This window comes from Pteropus medius, unplaced genomic scaffold (genome assembly GCF_902729225.1).
Source record: "Pteropus medius unplaced genomic scaffold, Ma_sr-lr_union100, whole genome shotgun sequence".
In the NCBI taxonomy this organism is placed as follows: Eukaryota; Metazoa; Chordata; class Mammalia; order Chiroptera; family Pteropodidae; genus Pteropus; species Pteropus medius.
In genome coordinates, this window is record NW_024343733.1 from 2685553 (window position 1) to 2704654 (window position 19102).

Sequence of the window (19102 nt, forward strand, 5' to 3'; positions counted from 1 at the left end):
TGAGGGTCATAAGGACCAGCTAATTCTCTGGGTGCCAAGCTGGGAAGTGACAGAGCTGGCATTTCAGCCCAACTGCTGTGGCTTGAGAGTTTGAGGCCTCCCCATCACCGCATCCAGGGTTCCACACGAGGTCAGAAGGAACAGTTGAGTCCGAGCTAGTAGTCCAAGCTGTCCCCTGGGAACTCAGACGGTTTGAAGCCCCCTGGGGGTCTGGGGTCTCCCTTCAGGAGCCTTAACCACACTTGACCCTGGAAGCAGACTATCAAATACCCATACTAGCTGCCTAGGTGGAGACCAGCCCCGTTGCTGTGTAGAATCGTCAAAGAAAAGGAGTGAAGAAGTTGCTCACCCAGCTTTCATAACCCTAGACAAAGAACTTCCCTCTAGGTATGTCAGCTACCGCCATCACAGACCCAGACAAAGAGTCCCTAAATTATTATTATAAAGGTTTATCTGCAGTGATTGGATTATACCATCTGCCACTTTAAAACCACGTAAAGATTGAAATGAGAAAACTATACACTGAATTCCAATACCCCTTGACTCAGTTCCTCCCAGGACAAACATCGACATCAGCAACGATTTATAAAGAAGCTGTACAGGCCTGGGGTCAAATCCTGTCTCTGCCACTTACCAGCTGTGTGACATTAGGCAACTTACTTAACTTCTCTGTACCTCATCCATAAAATGGATATAGTTCTGGTTTCGTAGGAACATTGGGAGAATTAAATGAAATGGTCTGTGTAAAGCACTTGGCATATGCTAAGTACTTCATAAATATTAAGGTTTGATTTTTCTTTAAATCCTTGGAGTGGCTTGTCCTTTATTTTGAATCCACACCCAGTTTTTGAGCACCTGCAGTGTGCAGGTCTCTCTCAGTATTCCATTCTCGTGGCCACGCACATAAACCTGGCTCCCCCAACAGCTTTTTGCCCCAAAGCAGCTTCTACATAGAGGAGGAATGGCACCATTTCAATACGCAATCAACCTGAAAAATATTAGCTATTCTATACATCATGTCGAATGTAAGTCTTTAAAACCCGGTGTGTGTGTGTGTGTGTGTGTGTGTGTGTGTGTGTTACACTCACAGATCACCTCAGTTTGAACCACCCACACTTCAAGTGCTCGCTCAATAGCCACACGTGGCTGGTGGCTGCTACACTGGACAGCGTAGCTTGTCCTGGTTGCAAGCTCCCTTGAGTCACTGTCATCTGAGTCCAAGATGCTTCTCTGTCCAGCAAGTCCTTCCCCCCACCCAGAAAGCTCCCATTGATTCATAAACAGCTGTTCCGGTTTCGTGCATGTATTGGATGTTCCCGCTGTGTATTGGCGGATAGTCTGACACCCTTAGTTACATAACTTTGCTTTGAGCCAGTTTCAGCAGCAACTGTGTCAGCTGAGGCTCCGTCGACAGCTTCCCACCTCAGACTCACTCCCTGTAGCTTTCTAAATTGTGACCCGGGGCCTCGGCTACCTTCTGGAGAGCTTGCTCCACCCATGCTGGGTAGCCCAGAAGTGCAGGGGCATGGATGGTCCAGGAGGCAAAACTCTTCTGCTGGGTGACAGATACTGATGGATAAACATCCCAGCCTCCCAGCCTCTGAACAGACTATTATAGGACCTAAAATCAAGGCCGGGTGGCCAGTGACAATCCACTCGCGGGCATGTCATTATATTGACTTTGCATCTGTCCTGGTTCCCTCTCCCCATCTCTTTCACTCCTGCTACCTGGGATTCCCTCCAAGTAAACTACCTGTGACCGAGCCCTCGCAGGCTCTGCTACTACGAGAACAAGAATGAAGACAGTACATGATGCATGAATAGCACTATTCATGTACACGGTTACACATAACAGAGATGCACGCATTGACAGTGCATGCGCAAAAACGATTTTCGTTGTTTTTGAACCGACTTCAAAACGTGGTTTCTGTTGAACACTTTAGCGATGAAGAAATAGAAGGAAACTGTGAACCCCAGTTGTCAAGCTATGTAACTGGGAACTCTTTGGCTTTAAAATAACAAGAAGAAAAATTAAACATAAAGAAAAGGTATTGGGCTCCATTAATAATACACACACACAGTACGAGGTAGGGATTCAGGTGCAGCTTGATCCAGGTGCTCAATGCTGTCGGTGGGACCCAGTCTCTTTCCTTCTCTGACTTTGCCTTACCCAGTGTCCCCTTTATCCTAAGGATCACCCCACAGCCTTTCCAAGGACTAAACACTAGCCTGAAGAGCCACAAGGCACTGAGCTCCTTGCGTCATAATAAAATGTTGGCATGCCCTTTTTTATTGTTGTTGATTTTTGCCTGACTCCCTGGGATGAGTCTGCCTAAATTTCTACATAGAACATTCCATGGAAATAAACACTGCTGGCTCTCAGAGAACCAATCTCTCCAGGCTTCCCATGGACCTTAAATTAATCACAAAATTCTGTTGTCTTATTTGGGTCTTATGGGCAAAAAAAGAAAAATATCAAAGATGTGTTTGTACCTATGACCCAGGACTCTTTCCTGCTACATGACTAGTTAGTATTCACAAGCCCAAACAGCATGGTGGTTGTGAAAACCTTAAGTGATACATAGATGCACAGTAGTGAATAGTACCAGTTCCTCTTCACTGCCCCAATCCCGCCTTCCCTCCAGATGTGCACACTGGATAAAGGTGACACTGAGTAAGGCAGAGTTGGAAAAGGAGAGAGACTAGGTCCTGCCGACAGCTTTGAGCACCTAGATCAAGCTGCACCTGAATCCTTACCTTGTGCTGTGTGTGTTATTACTATTTTAGTACGTGTTCTTCCAGACCTTCTATTGTGCATTTATATACTGTGCATAGATGCTCACTCTAATTTCATTTAATTTTAAAATACTTTAAACTATGATATTTTTAATATATAATGTATTTTAAAATACTTTAAAATTTGGTATTTTTAATATGTATACATACATGTATGATGTATTTTTTCATTTAAAAACATGCCTTGGTGATCTACCCATGGGAGACTTGTTTCTACCAGTCCATCCAAATCCAACTCATTGCTTTTAACAGTTTCATAGAACTTCCTGGTGTGAATGGACCATCATGTAGTTCATGACTGGTAAGAATGCATATGTACTAATTCATTTTAGCATCAGTTACCTCTCTGTCTTCAACGCCCCTTATTCACACCCTTATACTCCATCAGCCTCCTTGCTCAGGGCCTTTGCACCTGCTGCTCCAGCTGCCTGGAGTGCTCCCTCTCCCAGATAGCCAGCCACATGTCTCTCTCCCTCACTTCCTAGTCTCTACTCAGAAGCCCCCTTGTCCGTGAGGTCTGCCCTGGCCGCCCTCTCTGAAATCCCAACCCGTCTTTATCCTAACACTTCCTACCCCTCTTCTGTAATGTTTTTCTCCTTAGCACTTAACACCAGCCCCTCTGTTATTCGGCTCCTACCACCAGAATATCTGTTTCGTTCATTGCTATGTCCCCAGCGCCTAGATCAGCACCTGCATGTTGTAAGTGCTCAATAAACATCTGTTAAATGAATGAACGAACAACAGTGCTTTGTACTGAGTACTTGTCTTATTCCCATCTTACAAAAGAGGAAACCGAGGCACAGAGAGAGAACGTGCATAGTCTAAAGACTTAACATGCCAAATGCAATTACATCGTCACTAAAAACTATCAACTGTACTCTTACCTGTTGCTAGGCTTATTTTGATTTTTTCATGTAATAAACATTTATTGAGTGTCTACTATTAGCTTGGCTCCATATCTAGCAGATTTGGGCAACAATCTGGGTCCTGCCCTCAAGCAACTTACAGTTCAGTGGATGAACAAGGCTAGAAAAATCACAAAGACAACTGCAAGATTACCTTAGGGTCATGATGAAGGGCATTAATGAGACCTGGCAGCTGGGAAGGCTCCCTGGAGGAGGTGACATTCAAGGCAAGTCCCAGGGATGCATGGAAGGAAGAGCATTCCAGGGAGAAGAAACAGCTGTGCAGAGTCTTGGAGGCTAGGAAGAGAGTGGCTGAGTAAAGGTAGGCCTGAACTAGACAGAGAAACCGATTGCATTCAGCAAAAGGTACTTCCCTATCCTTTTGTGTGTAGCCTGCTCCATGCTCGAAAACCCCAACCACTCTCAGCCAATGTGATGGGGAGAGCCAGAGACATTTTGCTGGCACTTAAACTGTCCCTGACACTTCCCAATGCTGGGGCTCCTTCTGCTTTAATCCAAGGAATTAGCTTCTGGCCCCACCAGCACCATTCCCTGAATTGCCGGAGGGCAAAGGTCAAGGCATTAAGCAGGGCAGATTAATACTCGGCCATAAATCCAGAAGCAGCATTTAAGCAGCAGTCATATTTCACACGGGATCGTCCAGCCATCGATCGGCCCATCCTGGGGAGGGTGCGTGCTGCGTCCTGGGCCGGCCGCATTTACGAGGCCCTCCGATCCCTCCTGGGCAGCGCCCCCCCACACGCTGCCCTTTGATCAGAGAAATCCAATACCTGAGGTCTGGGCTTTATGGGCAAGCAAGTCCAGATTAAGGGAGTTAACCACAGTAGATCACAACTAATAAAATGGTGCCTGGGCCCCACCACAGCGCGGCCCAGGGGGACTGCGGGGGAGGTGGGGCGGGGCACAATAGCTGCCCATGGTCCCACCTGGGGCCATCACTTCTCCCAGAGCCACGCTGAGCAGGGAGGTTGAGACAGAGAGAGACAGAGAGACAGAGACAGACAGAGAGAGAGAGAGAGAGAGAGAGAGTGTGTGTGTGTATGTGTGTGTGTGTGTTTCATCTGAACTCTCTCATACACTTCTTTTTCCTCTGCTCTCCTTTCCATAGAACCCTCCAGATACCAACATAGATCTGACATTTCTAAAGAAACAGGGGACTCCCAGACAATCCATTTATTCACTATTTCTCCATGCTGTCCTTCAGTCATCAAATATTTATGATGAATAGATGTGGTAAGGCACTGTTGCGGGTTGAATTTTGTCAACTTGGCTAGGGTACGGTACCCAGATATTTAATAAATATCAGTCCAGATTTCACTGCGAAGGTAATTTTTTAGATGAGATTAACAATTCAATCAGTAGACTTTGAGTAAAGCAGATTACTCGCCATGATGGCGGTAATTTCGCTCAATCAATCGAAGGCCTTAAGAAAGAAAGACTGAGGTTCCTCCAGGAAGAGGAAATGCTGGTCCAGACGGCCTCAAGACTTGAGATGCAACAGCAACTCTTCCCTGGATCTCCAGTCAGCCTGCCAGCCTGCCCTGAAGACTGAAATCTACCACCAGCACTCACAATCATAGAAGCCTAGTCCTTAAAATCATTCTCTCTCTCTCTCTATATATATATATATATATATACACACATATATATATACACACACTTTTATGTATGCAAATATTACATAAACATATGTTGTTTTATGTGATTATAAATTACATACACATTTATAAATCATAATTTATACAATCTCCATTTTTAATGTGCATTTTCTTTGTTGAAGGAAACAGGTCATTTTCTTTTTCCTATTTCTGTTGTAACAAATGACTACAAACTTAGTGGCTTTGTTATTCATAAAATATAAGTTATATATGATCATTATATTTATATTTATATAAATTATATTTATATTTATATTTATATAAATATAAATTATATGTATATTATATATATTTCCAAATTATATATATTTTGATATATATAATATATATGTGATCATTATAATTTATAATTCTATACTATATGTATATAAATTATATATTTTCAAATTGTATATTTTTTTGTATGTATAGATGTGACCCCAAAGCCCATGCTCTTAACAGCGGTTGTTCAATGGTCTACTCGTAACCTAATTTGAGTGCGGATTTTTCCATTCTGAAATTTCCAACACAAAAGTAAGAAAAACAGTATAATGAGCCCTTTTACTCATCTCCTAGCATCAACAATTATTCTTGTCTCATCTATCCACGCCTCCCCCCGACCAACTCTAACGCTCCTTTGAAGCAAATCCCAAAGAACACATTCACTTTCAAGTCATTCATAAATATTTCAGAAGATATCGCTAAAAGGTAAGAACTTTTTGTCTTATGTAACCACGATATCGCACTCCAAAACTTAACAATTTAACAATAATTTCTTAATATTATCATATGACCAGTGCAGTGTTTGGATATCCTATATCTGTCACTAACATTTTTCTTTTCCATTTTTTAGAATTTGTTCAAAGCAGGATCCAAATAAGATCCAGTGATCCCAGGCAGATTGCAACAGGCTGACGTGGCTCTTATGCCTCTTTGAATCTGTAGGCTTCCCTCTGACTTAGTTTGAGTTCTCCTAGAAGCAGAGCCAAAGACAAGGATTTGGGTGCAAACAGCTGATCCCAGGTAGCACAATGAGGGAGTGCAAGGTGACTCAGAAAAGGAACAAGAGCCGATAAAGTGCATGTTAATAAACGGCAGCCATCTGGGACAGCTGGGGCTCAGTACCACTGTACAGCACGCCCTTCACAATTGCTCCACCACGGGGACAGGAATGGGGGCATCTACCCACCAACTCCCACCCTGTCTTGGTGGAAGGCTGGTCCTGGGGGCATTAAACACCCCAGCATTTCCTGCTGGCCCCACAGGCAGAGCCAGCACACAGCAGCAGCCAGAGGGGACCCACAGGCAGGGACACAGCACAAGAAGCCACTGGCGTGTAAGGAGCTGCCTGCAGCTGACATTCAAGGCAGACCACACAGGGGAGGCGCTGACAGTGTCAACTACAATCTCCATTTTTAACATGCGTTTTCCTTGTTGAAGTGAATAGGGACCCCCCCCGCATTTCCCACATCTCCTCGTTCTGATACTGATGTGCCTATCTCCCCGTTTCATTTATAATGAGCCTTGTGATTACCCTGGACCCACCCTGATAATCCACCAGAATCTCCCTATCTCAAGGTCAGCTGATCAGCAAACTGGAGAATATCCACAGTCTGGTATTTGCTTGTGCCTCTCCATGGTGTCCTGTTCGCATGTTCCTCTGTCCCCTGTACTTTCTGCAAATTGCAGCTGAATTTAGAGACTTAATTGATTCAGGGTTGATTTATTTGGGGCAAGACTATGACACAGGTGGTGCTGCAAATGTGAAACTTTTAAAGAATGAGTTTATGTCACAGGATGAGATATACTTATACGTACTAAATGGACTGAAATTTTACCATTGCTTCTATCCAGCCCTCCCTGTACAACTCACAGGGTGTCAAAAATCAGACCGGAAGAAATTTTCAAAGGAAGACAACATTAAGAAATCAGAAATATACATTTCTATTATCCTTTGTCCACTCATAAAAGTCCTGTTCCAATTTTTAAGCACGCAAAAAATGAAATAATGAGAAGATATTTTCAAAAATATTTTTATATGGTTTAGAGAAAAAATGAATTTCCTAAACAAGAAATTTGCATACCCAGCATGCTTTGATCAGGAGTTCTAAAAGCACATTTTATCTGACCTCAATTTTCTAAGCACGAAGCCTTCCGAGCTCTCCATAAGATCCCCAAAACCACCCCCACGGGAAAAAGGGTTCCAGACTGCATTCGAACAAAAATAATACAAACCAAAACCACAATAAGATATCACTTCACACCCATTAGGATGGCTACTATAGAAACAAACCCCAAATAAAACAAAGAAACAGAAAGTAATAAATGTTGGCAAGGATGTGGAGAAACTGGAACCCCCATGCATTACTTCTGGTGAGAATGTAAAATGGTGCGGCCACTATGGAAAATAGTACAGCACTCTCTCAAGAAATTAAACAGAATTACCATACAATCCAGCAATCTCATCTCTAGATATATACCCAAAAGAACTGAAAGCAGGAACTGATAGATATTTGTACATCCATGTTTCTAGAAGCATTATTCGTAATAGTCACAAGGTAGAAACCACTCAAATGTCCATTAAACGATGACTAGGTAAACTAAATGTGCTATCTACATACGATGGAATATTATTCAGACTTAAAGCGGAAGAACATTCTGACACCTGCTACCACATGGGTGTACCCTGAAGGCATGATGCTAGGTAAAATAAGCCAGACACAAAAGGACAAATATTGCGTGATTCTACTAATATGACCCAGAACAGTCAAATTCACGGAGAAAGTAATGGTGGTCGCCAAAGGCTCGTGGCAGGAGGAACGGGGAGTCGGGGTTTGAGTATGGAGTTTCAATCTAAAATGACAAAAAAAATTCTGAAAACGGATGATGGCGATGGCTGCACGACATTTGTAAATGAACTCGAGGCTGCTGAGCTGTATGCTTAAAATCATTAAAATGTTAAATTTTACGTTATGTGTATTTTACCAGAATAAATTTTTTAAAAGAAAGAAATACAATCGTATCTTATTTCCTTACCATTTCAGCCACTGGGAAAAAGCCCTACTCTCTAAGTCAGGTCAGAATTAACAGTTTGCCAAGAGACATGTAAAGAAGAAATTGTTCCAGGCAGGACGAGCCGAGAAAGAATAAACCACTTTCTGCCCAAGACATGGAGTTATTTTTGTTTCTTCCGTTGTTGCCACTCATGTTTTCAATTTTCTAAAATTGCTACATCTCTGAGTTTTCAAATGTCAGAGACAGAAGGTTTCTCACCATACAGAATCTCTCAGAAGCCTGTCATCAAATTATACACTGGTCAACAATGCCATGGACATTCATCCATGTCACAGATAAACATTATGTCACAGCAACCAGTCTTTTTTTTTTTTGAAGCCACTTTTAGACCAAAGGCTGTACACTTGGCCGACAGTGTGGAAAAAAGAAGCAAGCAGAAAAGGGAAAATGCTTTTCAAAGAGCTTTTGCAATGAGGAGGAAGAGTCATTGGTGATAAAATGTGGATTCTATGGAATGAAAATAATTTAAAAGACAGTGTGGATTCTGCACGCTTAGTCTCGGAGACTTAAGAGAGAATGTTGGATATACTTTGCAGACTCTAGCACGGTTACTCAAGAACTTGGTATCTTTACATATATTTAAGTAACCATTTCTTGGTTCTTCGTCTTTATTGGTTTTCTGATTTAAAACATTCAATCCATATAGATACACACAAATCAGAAAATGGAAACTTTTCATAATCCTATCACATAGGGAAAACACCATCAACAATATTGAGTAAGTCCCTCCCACAATTTTTTCTATGCGGAGAAATATACAATCATGTAGTTCTTGTATATGTAAAAAAATGATTACCTACCTATATAATTATATATAACATATACAAGAGATTATAGATCACATTTTATATGACAATTAAAAAAAACGGGGTCATGTAAAACATCTTTCGACTTGCTTCTACAAATTTTCAAGGAATCGTGAACATCTTTACCCGTCGACCATGTCTACCTAACTTGATCGTTTGAACGGCTGCATCATATTCCGTGAAGAGCATTTGGGTTATAGTCTTTTTAATGGCCTTCTGAGGGAGAGAAAGGAAGAGTATATCTAATCCCTTCTGAAATAAAAGCAATACAAAATATACTTTTCTAAAACCCTCTTTCTTCAGCCTACCGCAGGGTACTCAGAAAATTTAAACATTCCTTTCTCTTGGATTCCATTGATGTCAGTTTTCTAGAACATCATTATTGGTTTTCTAACTGAAAATATTCAATCCATATGGATGTGAAGCAGCCATAGGAGTGAATACTAGATACCTTTTAAAAAGAACAAAGTAGTCTATATGTATGTATTAAAATGAAACCATCTCCAAGGAATATTGTGAAATGAGTAAGAGGTATTGTATGGTATCATTTACCTTACAAATACTTAGAGCTATGTAAATTCTTTTCGTGGATTATTTGCATGGAAGGAAGGAAGCAAAAGAAACAGGTGACTGCTTCCTGGGCGGGGGCTGGGGGGACCTGGCTGGCCACAGGGCAGCCTCAGACCTCTTTAGGTAGAAGATATTATTATTCTATCCACTGAAGATGAGGAAACAGAGAACAGAGCACTTCTGAAGACTTAGCAGGGGCCCCCCACCCCCCAAAAATCAAATGAAATCATCTCTATTAATTCACTCCAAGTTTCTTGACCATTTTCTCTGCTCCAGGCTCTGGGCATTAATAATGGCCCCAAAGCCATGGGGTTGTTTGGTGACTAAATGAGACCCATTGAGCAGGAATCTGCTCCCCACGGGTACTCCATAAAGAGGAGCTGATTTTTATAATACTCATTAGTCGTATAATTTATTTTGCAGCTTTTCTCGGTTTTGAATGAGGCAAGAATGGTTTCTATCGTACCCATTTAAGTTGAAATTGAGGCTCAGAGAGTTAAGTCCACAGGAATTCCCCACCCAGCTGTGGAGAGCACAGAGCTGGCTTCCTGGAGGGGGTGGTGTCTGCTCACAGGCTCTGCTTCTAGACAACCGGGATCGAATCCTGGCTCTGGCCCTCAGCTCTGTGTGGGACACAGAAAGAGTTACTTAAGCTCTCTGTGTCCTGGTGTTTGCATCTGTAACAGGGGAACAACATGGGCACTGCTTCCTGGAACCGAGAACACGAGTTACTATGTGTTCATTACCGCACCCAGTGATCCTTTTAAAAACATAAATAAGTCACGTCCCTCTTCCGCTCAAACCCTCCCACGGGCTCCTATCTCACCTGGAGTAAAAGCCGAACACCTTATGAGGTCCCCATAGCCAGGCCGCCCTTTCCTCCTATCTTCTGGCTCAGTCCTCGTCCACCACACCAAGCTTGGCCCTGACTGCCGGCCTTTGGATGTTTTGTACCCTCTGCCAGGAACGCCGTGCCCACGGAGATCCTGGTGGCTTCCCCGGCCTCCTCAGACCTTGCCCAAGTGTTGTTTATCAAGCCAGCCTTCCCTGACCTCCTACCTCCTCATCCCGCTGTTATTTCTCAGCAGCACTTGTCACCACCACTTGTCACTACACTTGTCTGTGTAGTTATCTCTCATCCTTAGACATAAGCTTGATGGGAGCAGGTTCATGCTCTATTTTGCTCATTGCTGCATCCCCAACTCTTAAAACAGAGCCCACATCCCTCAGGCCCTCCATCAGTATCTTCCAAGAGGCAGGAGGGAAGGGCAGCTCAGGCAATCGGCACGGCCTGAGCATAATAAGCATGGCCGTGGGGAACAGCGTGACCCCAGCAGAGAGCCGGTCGTGGTAACTTTGACCTGGCTCCTTCACCTCGACTATGGGAAATGGCCTCTGCTACCACCAAGAAGCTCGACGCATTGACGCCTTGGAAGCCCGGCTAAAATGCTTTGCAACGATGCATCATCTGAACGCTTCTTCACCCCCTTGTCCTTCCCTGGGCCCCCTGCGGCCTTAGTCTCCAGCCCCCAAGGCCAGGGGTTCAGACAGCCAGGGTAGGAGGCTCCCTCTCAGTCTCAGCCAGCAGCAGCTTTGGGGCTTTGAGAGGACCTGTATCTAACAGAATGAGGGCAAGACCTGGGGGGTCGGGGGATCCCCAGAGGAAGGCTGCCTTGTCCGGCATTGATGACTTGCAGCCAATAAACGAGAAAAAATGAAAAGGGTCTGCATCTCCTCTGTCCTTTTAAGAAAGACACCTCTGGACTCTGGCTGGAGGTGGCAGCAGGAAGCCAAACACACGCAGAAGGGCTGACCAGCCAAATAAATCGTCATTTATTAAGGTACTTGTCCCCCAGCAGGGGGGCGGGGCAGCAGCCTCCCTGAGAGAGCAGCCATCTTTAAGGGAGGGGCTAAAATTCTTGATTTGAAACACCTGTCTCCAGATGGGACCAGTAAAAACCCAGGCCCTCGGCCCGGTTCCAAAGCTCACAAGAAAAGGAAGAACAATCGACAGCTTTCTAGAAGCTCCCTGCCAGGGCAGAAAGAAAGGCCTCCTCCAGGCGGCCGGGCTTCCCCACCCCCCGCAGACTGGTGCCCACAGAGCTTCCTCTGAATTTGCGGCTGGCGCTAAGACGATACAGCCCTGCAGCACGATTTCTATCTGCAAAAGGGAGGCTGTCTTTGAAATGGTGCCAAGACATGGTCTGAACAGGGACTTCCTGGCCACTGCTCTGGGCAGCGCACCCAGGACGGGGCCCCACCCAGGGCCAGGCCGCCTGGGGCGTCAGCGCCTCCTTTTCTGAAAGCTTCAGGCTCTGCTTCCGTGGAGACTGTGCGAGGTTTTCTGCTTTGCCCGCAATGTTCTCTCCCCACCCTACCCCACCACCATCACCGCCAGCACCATCAGCACCCTGTGACCAGGCAATTCCTTCTCCCCTTAGATCTCAGTCCACCGAGGAGCTCAGATACCTTGTTATGGGCTCTCCTGTACCCGCCCCCTCTCCGAATGGCTCACTGCCAGTGCTCATCACAGCTGGCACCTCACACTTGACATAGGTGTGAGGTGCCATTCTTCTCCACTGCTTCTCTCGTGCTCGCCATGATAGCCACAGTGCATGACACATAGTAGGCCCTCAATTAATATGTGTTTCATGAATGAGAAAAACAGACCCTCAGAAAAAAATGTGAGTATATCTCAGGCTCCAAGGCAAATGTCTAAACACTTAAATGTATGCATGAAGGAGTGAATGAATAAATAAATGAGCGAATGAATGAATGTGCGATTGAGTGAATGAGTGAGTGAGCAAATGAATGAGTGATTGAGCAAATGAATGAGTGATTGAGCAATGAATGAATAAGTGAATAACTAAGTGAACAAATGAATGAGTGAATAAGTGAACGCGTGAGTAGGATAATGCATGAGTGAATATACGAGTGAGTGAATTAATGAACGGGTGATTGAAAGAGTGAACAAGTCAGTAAAAGAGTGAGAATGACTAGTGATAATTCCCTCCTGAGTGGCCCTATCAGTTCATGCTCTTTTTCTGGCGCTCCTTTTCTCTCTGTGCAGTCAGAGAAAAAGGTAGGAGAGGATGGCATGAATGTGACGCTGACCGGCACATGGCAGGAGGGGGGCATTTCCTGAAGGGACACACGGGGGTGGGGAGCTTCCAGGCAGAAGCTGACCCCCAAGGGGCAGTTCTGTCCCTGACCCCTTTCACCTTCCCTTGTTCTGATCTTTATGGGGCCATCTGCCTTTTAGCATCAAAGGAGACAGCAGGGCCGTGATTTGTCCCACAACAGCTCTATAAAAATGTAATTACCCAATAACCCGCTGTCTGCAAAACAAACCATCTTCCTGTTTCTTCTCCCATAAAAAGCATTTGACAGCCCTGTTCTATCAGCTTATAAAACCTGGAGAGAGTTGACTTAGCCCTCTGTGGAATGAAAACCCTAGAGGGGGGAGAGGATGAAGTGGGGAGAAACACACCTCTGCCCTCCCAAAGGCAACGGGAGCAAGTCATCGTGGTCCGGTGTGGGACTGGACAATGCAAGTCACACCCAAACAGGGCAGCGGGGCTTGGAAACACCGAGCGCTCAGGCCTGCCACGGCCACAGGCAGCACCTTCTCAGCTCCCAGGAAGAGGTCATTCCGTCATTCAGTCACTCAACAAACACCTACCAGGCACCTACGATGCACTAGGCTTCAGGCTAGGGTTCAAGTCCAGTACAACCTTTGCTAGTCTTTCAAGAAACTCACATCTGTAATATTTTAAATGATGGTGGAGCACTTCGATCTGAATTTATTGACATGCAAAAGGTGGGTATCATCATGACGTGGATGAGGCAGGTTATGAAACAGGATGCTATGCTCCGATTTAATTTTTTTTTTTAACTGAAAGGGAAAAAATAATGGAATTTGAGAGAGGGGTGACAGTTCTATATGTTGATTATGGAGCCATGCGGTGGGTTGAATTGTGTCCTCTTGCAAAAGAGTTGTCCAAGTCCTAACTCACAGTACCTATGACTGTGACCTCATTTGTAAACAGGGTCTTTGCTGTTGTTACTAAGGCAAGGATTAAGATGAGGTCACCCTGGATTAGGGTGGGCCCTAAATCCAATGACAGGAACCTCGTTCGGGAAAGAAAAGAGAGATTTTTATCCACACGGAAGAGGCCATGTGAACACAGAGGCAGAGATGGAAGCGATGTTGCCACAAGCCAGAAAATGCCAGGAGCTGGAAGAAGCCAGGAAGGTCCTCCCCAAAGCCCTCCGAGGGAACGTGGCCCTGCCGACACCCTGATTTCAGACTTCCGGCCCCCGGAACTGTGAGAGAATACATTTCTGTTGTTTAAGTCCCCAAATTTGTGGTAATTTGCTACAGCAGTCCCAGGAAACTCACACAGGGGAGCTACCAGCCTAGATGTATTTGTCATAGAGCTGTGTACTAAAATGAGTTAATTCTACTGGGAGAATTTTTAAAGTACTTTAAAACCAGGGAGAGTAAGGACCTGAATAGATATTTCTCCAAAGAAGATATATAGATAGCTAATAAGCGCATGAAAAGTGTTCAACATCGTTAGTCATCAGAGATATGCAAGCCGAAACCATAACGAGATGCCACTTCATACCTTCTAGGGTGGCTATTATCCAAAACAACAAAACAAAACAATAAGTGTTGATGAGGATGCAGAGAAATTGGAACCCCCATGCATTGTTAGTTAGGGAATATAAAATGGTGCAGCCACTGTGGAAATAACCCACTGCGGGCTAAGTCCTCAGAGCTACACGTAGAATTGCCATGTGACCCAACAAGCATCCCCCTAGGTATATACTCAGTACAATTGGAAGCAGGGACCCAGATACGTGGATAAGCGGCATCATTCGCAATAGCCAGATAAAGTTTCCATGGACAGATGAATGAATTAACAAAATATGGTACAGATGGACAGTGGAATATTATTATCCAGCCTTAAAAAGAAATGAAATTCTGACACGTGCCATGACATGGATGAACCTTGAAGACATGATGCTGAACGGAAGAAGCCGGTCACCAGAGGATAAATATTGTATGATCCCACCTACACGAGGGTCCTGGAACGTGGCCAGTTTGGGGAGACAGGAAGTGACGCAGTGGTTACCAGGGGGCGGGGGAGTTCGCGTGTCATAGGTACAGAGTTCCTGTCTGGAGCTGGACAGTGGTAATGGTTGTGCAATATGGTAAATGTACTTTGTGTCACTGAATCGTACACGTAAAATGGGTTAAAAATGGTAAATTTTTATGTTATCTATTATATATACATAAATTTTAAAAACAGGGGAGATGCCTAGATGTTGCCAGGAACTCGGGGCATTTTTGGTTATCTTCTTTATACGTCATACTTATTGGTGTTTCTAACACTCATTTTGCTGCGAACGTATTTTGTATAAAGAACTCGTAGTCTGGTGGGGAGATAAAAAAAGGAAATTAGCTATTACGGGATACGGTAAGGCACACACAGAGCTGGGGGCATCTACATCAGACGGTGGGGTGCCATGGGAAGATCTCTAGAGAGAGGGTGATGAGCTAGAATGGGGGTGGAGGGGAGAAGACATTCTGGGTGAGAAGCAGCATTGAAAGTACATCGAGACGGCCCAGTGTGAGTCTTGGCCTGGCTATGCACTTGCTGTGCGTCCTCGGGTGTGCGAGTTAAACCTCTCCACGTTTCTGCTTCCTCTTCTGTAAAATGAGGATAAATAACTGGACTCACCCCATAGGATGTTGAGAGGATTAAGTGAGTTAATACACATAAAGCAATAACAACAGTGTCTAGCATATGGTAAAGACTACATAAAAATTAGCTTTTTTTAAAAAAAAATGACTATAAAGGACAGGAAACTTCTGGAAATAGTACAAAAGAGAAATAAAATAGCTAAAGGAGCCTGGGGAAAGAACAAGGTAAGAATCATCTTCGCTGAAATAAAAATCAAATAAAACCTGGGAAAAAAAGAAAACAAAGGGAAATCGCAAATCTGAAAATAAAGTGTCTTATGTTGACGGGATTATGTTTTGGACCAAGATATTTATAGCTGACAAAGTTGAGTTAAAATGCGTTTGACTAGGCAAAAAGATGCTGAAAATGCATAAAGGAGTCAGGCTTGAAAGGCAGAACATAAGTCAGCCTCTTTGTCGGAGAAAGCTCCGCTGTAGTCAACATTTGGAACTGATGACTTGGTGGTTTCCTTCGGGGAAGAAAACATCTTGACATTTCCTGGTAAGTCTTCCTTGCTACCCCTCACTCTCAACGACATTCTACATCAGCGTAATGGCCCCACTTGAGCCCTGATGGGTGCGGGTACACAGACGATGTTAGCAGCTCGGAGGCTCAGAGCAGGATCTGTCATCTTCATGAAGATGCAAGCAACTGCGCTGCATAAGCACCCTTTACAGTCACAAATCACTGTTCAATAAATTCCAGGATTTCAAAGCTGTGGCGTAAATTTCCAAGCCCAGAGAACAGCATGGAAGCCGTGCTGGGTTTCAACCCTCTAGGATCCCTGGAACCACTGTCTGGGGTCCTGGCAGCATCAGCACAACCCTTCCATCCTCCCAAGGGATATGGATGGTGTGCTAAGCCCCTCCCAAGGGATATGGACGGCTTGCTAAGCCAATGAGAGGAAGTACGTGGACTTCAAACGGAAGCCATAGTGTGTACTTTGAGGCTCGCGGACACACTTTGTGATTTTAAATGGAGACTCTCTAGTCCTCATGCCTTTGCATTATCATCTTTTAAACGGGTACAGCAATGTTTTCTTCAGGCATACAATAAAAGGTCTCGAACTCCTCGAAGAAAGAGGGACTGGGTCAGTGTAAGCTTATAAATGTTGGGACTTTATTTTGCATTTGAAGGAAAGGGTCTGGAAACATCCTTTTATCCATCAGTCATGCATTCAGCTTCCCGTAATAGAATACCTCATTACAGTGCCTTAAACTAGTAGGATTCATTTTTCCTACATAACAAGAACTCTGGAAGGGGTCAGCGACATGCTTGGGTCCAGCAGCTCACTCATGTCTTGACCAGAGTTTTGACAAAGGAGCGGCTACAGCTCTAGCCATCACATCTAAATTCAAGAAAAAAAAATGTGTTAGGAGAAAATGCTGCATCTCTCTCCTTTTTTGCCAGAAAATAATTTTTTCTCCAGAATCTCTTGCAACAGACCTTTGGACAGAACTGGGTCATATACCTTCCTAGCTGCAAAGAAAGCTGGGCAATTTGGGAACAGAGCCGAGACCCATTAGAATCCATAGAGCCCGGGTCTAAGCTCATGGCAAGTCACTGTACCCACATCACAGGCTGGTAGAGAGAATTAAATAAAATGATCCATAGGGAACTGTTGGTGCTATGCCTGGCTCACAGCAAGTATTCAATAACTGGTAACTATTACTCATATTCTGAGTTTCTGAGGTTCTTTTCGTCTCATCTTTGAGTTGTCTTGGCCCGAGACGTCTTTGAACTCAGCCATGCCAACCAGTCCATCCTCAAAGATGCTTTGAGATATTTGAGATCAAAGCACACCAGAGTCTTCCTTCTTCCTCCTTTCTATGCAAATCAGGAAGTACTGAGATTAATGTCTAACCACCTACACGAGAAGAAATCAATCAAAGCGTGATGAGAAGTTTAATTCAAAATAAAGAAACACAAAGCAACTCCCAGATTTGGTGGGGGCGGGGGGGAGTTCTCAAAATTAGACTCAAAGACATTCTGCTTATTTTGAACCGTGAAGAAATTTCTCAAGTGACGGAATTGGGAGCCTGTGTCTTGACTCATTTGGGGCTGTGTGGCCACGATAAGCCAAGTCAATAAGAGGAGTTATTTAAGCAAATGGATAAAAGCTATTTATCATTCAGCATTTTACGTTTGCTAAGAGCTGACCCATTCTCTAATCCTATATGTTCCTGACCCCTAGTTAATTTTTTCGGAGCCTCTCAGTGATGAGCAGACATCCTTGGGTGCTTGGTGTCCCATTTCACAGATGAAGAAGGTGAGGCGAGGAGAAAGTCCCTCAAACGAGAAGGTTGCAGCAAGGCATGGTTTCCGCTGTTTATCAGCTAAGGAGATGAGATCAGGGACTATTGGGATATTGACCCAAATGTGGGTGAACTTATCCCAGATCGGCCAAGACAGCCAGATACAGATTCTATCCTCAAAGTCCGTAGGCTCAGGCGTCCATAGGATCAGAGCTGCGTGAAGCTCGGAGGGCTCTTAGCAGCTATGACAATAGTACGGATTACAGATGCTACTGTTCCTTACAGAGCCCTCACTCTGTTCCAGGCACTGGGCTAAGACCTTCGTATTCACCGCCTCCTGGATTCTCCAATGACCTTCTGAGGCAGATTCTGCGATGAGCCCTATTTTACAGATGAATAAGCTGAGGCCCAGAAACGCTATGTGCCTTGCTTGGCATTCCAGGATCCCGAAACCTGAGATGGCGGTGCCCTCACCAGTTCTCGAGTCTGTGACAGCTCTGACGACGGCAAACACCAGGCGCCTACAAGTGAAAGGGTTCGCACAAGAACATACGAGTGAGATCTACTGCCACGCGAGACAGAGAGGACAGGCAGTGGCAAAGTCACGATGACAGAGAAAGCCCCGGGTGCTGTGCGAGCTTACATCACGGCACAGCCCCCAGCTTCGGGGCACCGGGGAACACTTCCGAGAGGAAGGGACACGCACCTGGGAAGGAAGGGGCGTGAGTTGCTGAAGGCAGCGGAAGAACAGGGCCAGCGTCCTGCGGGCAAGACAGAGCGGGCGTGAAATTACTTAAGAGTTCAGCGGGCTGGAGCGCGGTGTTTGCGGCAGAAGCAGTGAGAGGCGGGGCCGGACAGGTAGGCTGAGGCCAGGTCATGCAGAGCCCTGCAGACCGTGGAAATGAACCTGAGCAAGACACTAGAGGAAAAGAGGGAACCGTGGAAGAGCTTTAATCTGGTGAGTGACGCTGCCGTCCATACCTCGCAGAGAAGGAGGGAGCGGGAGGGGGAGGGAGATAAATACCGAGAGCTTGTGCACATGTGTGGAGAGAGATCAAGTGAGCAGGATGGAGCTTTGCCTGGAACCAGATATAAGAGTGGGAGTGTGTCTGGTATCTAATTTCTGCTGGCGTGTGCGTCCGGGAGGAGCACATGTGTGGCCTGACCTGGGAGGAGGTCAAAGCGACCCACAAACAGCTGAACATTCCTGATCATTCTATTTCCAATCCAGGGGTTGTTTCCAGGAGCTCAGCAACTTCTCCCCGCCCACGAAGTCCACGCGGG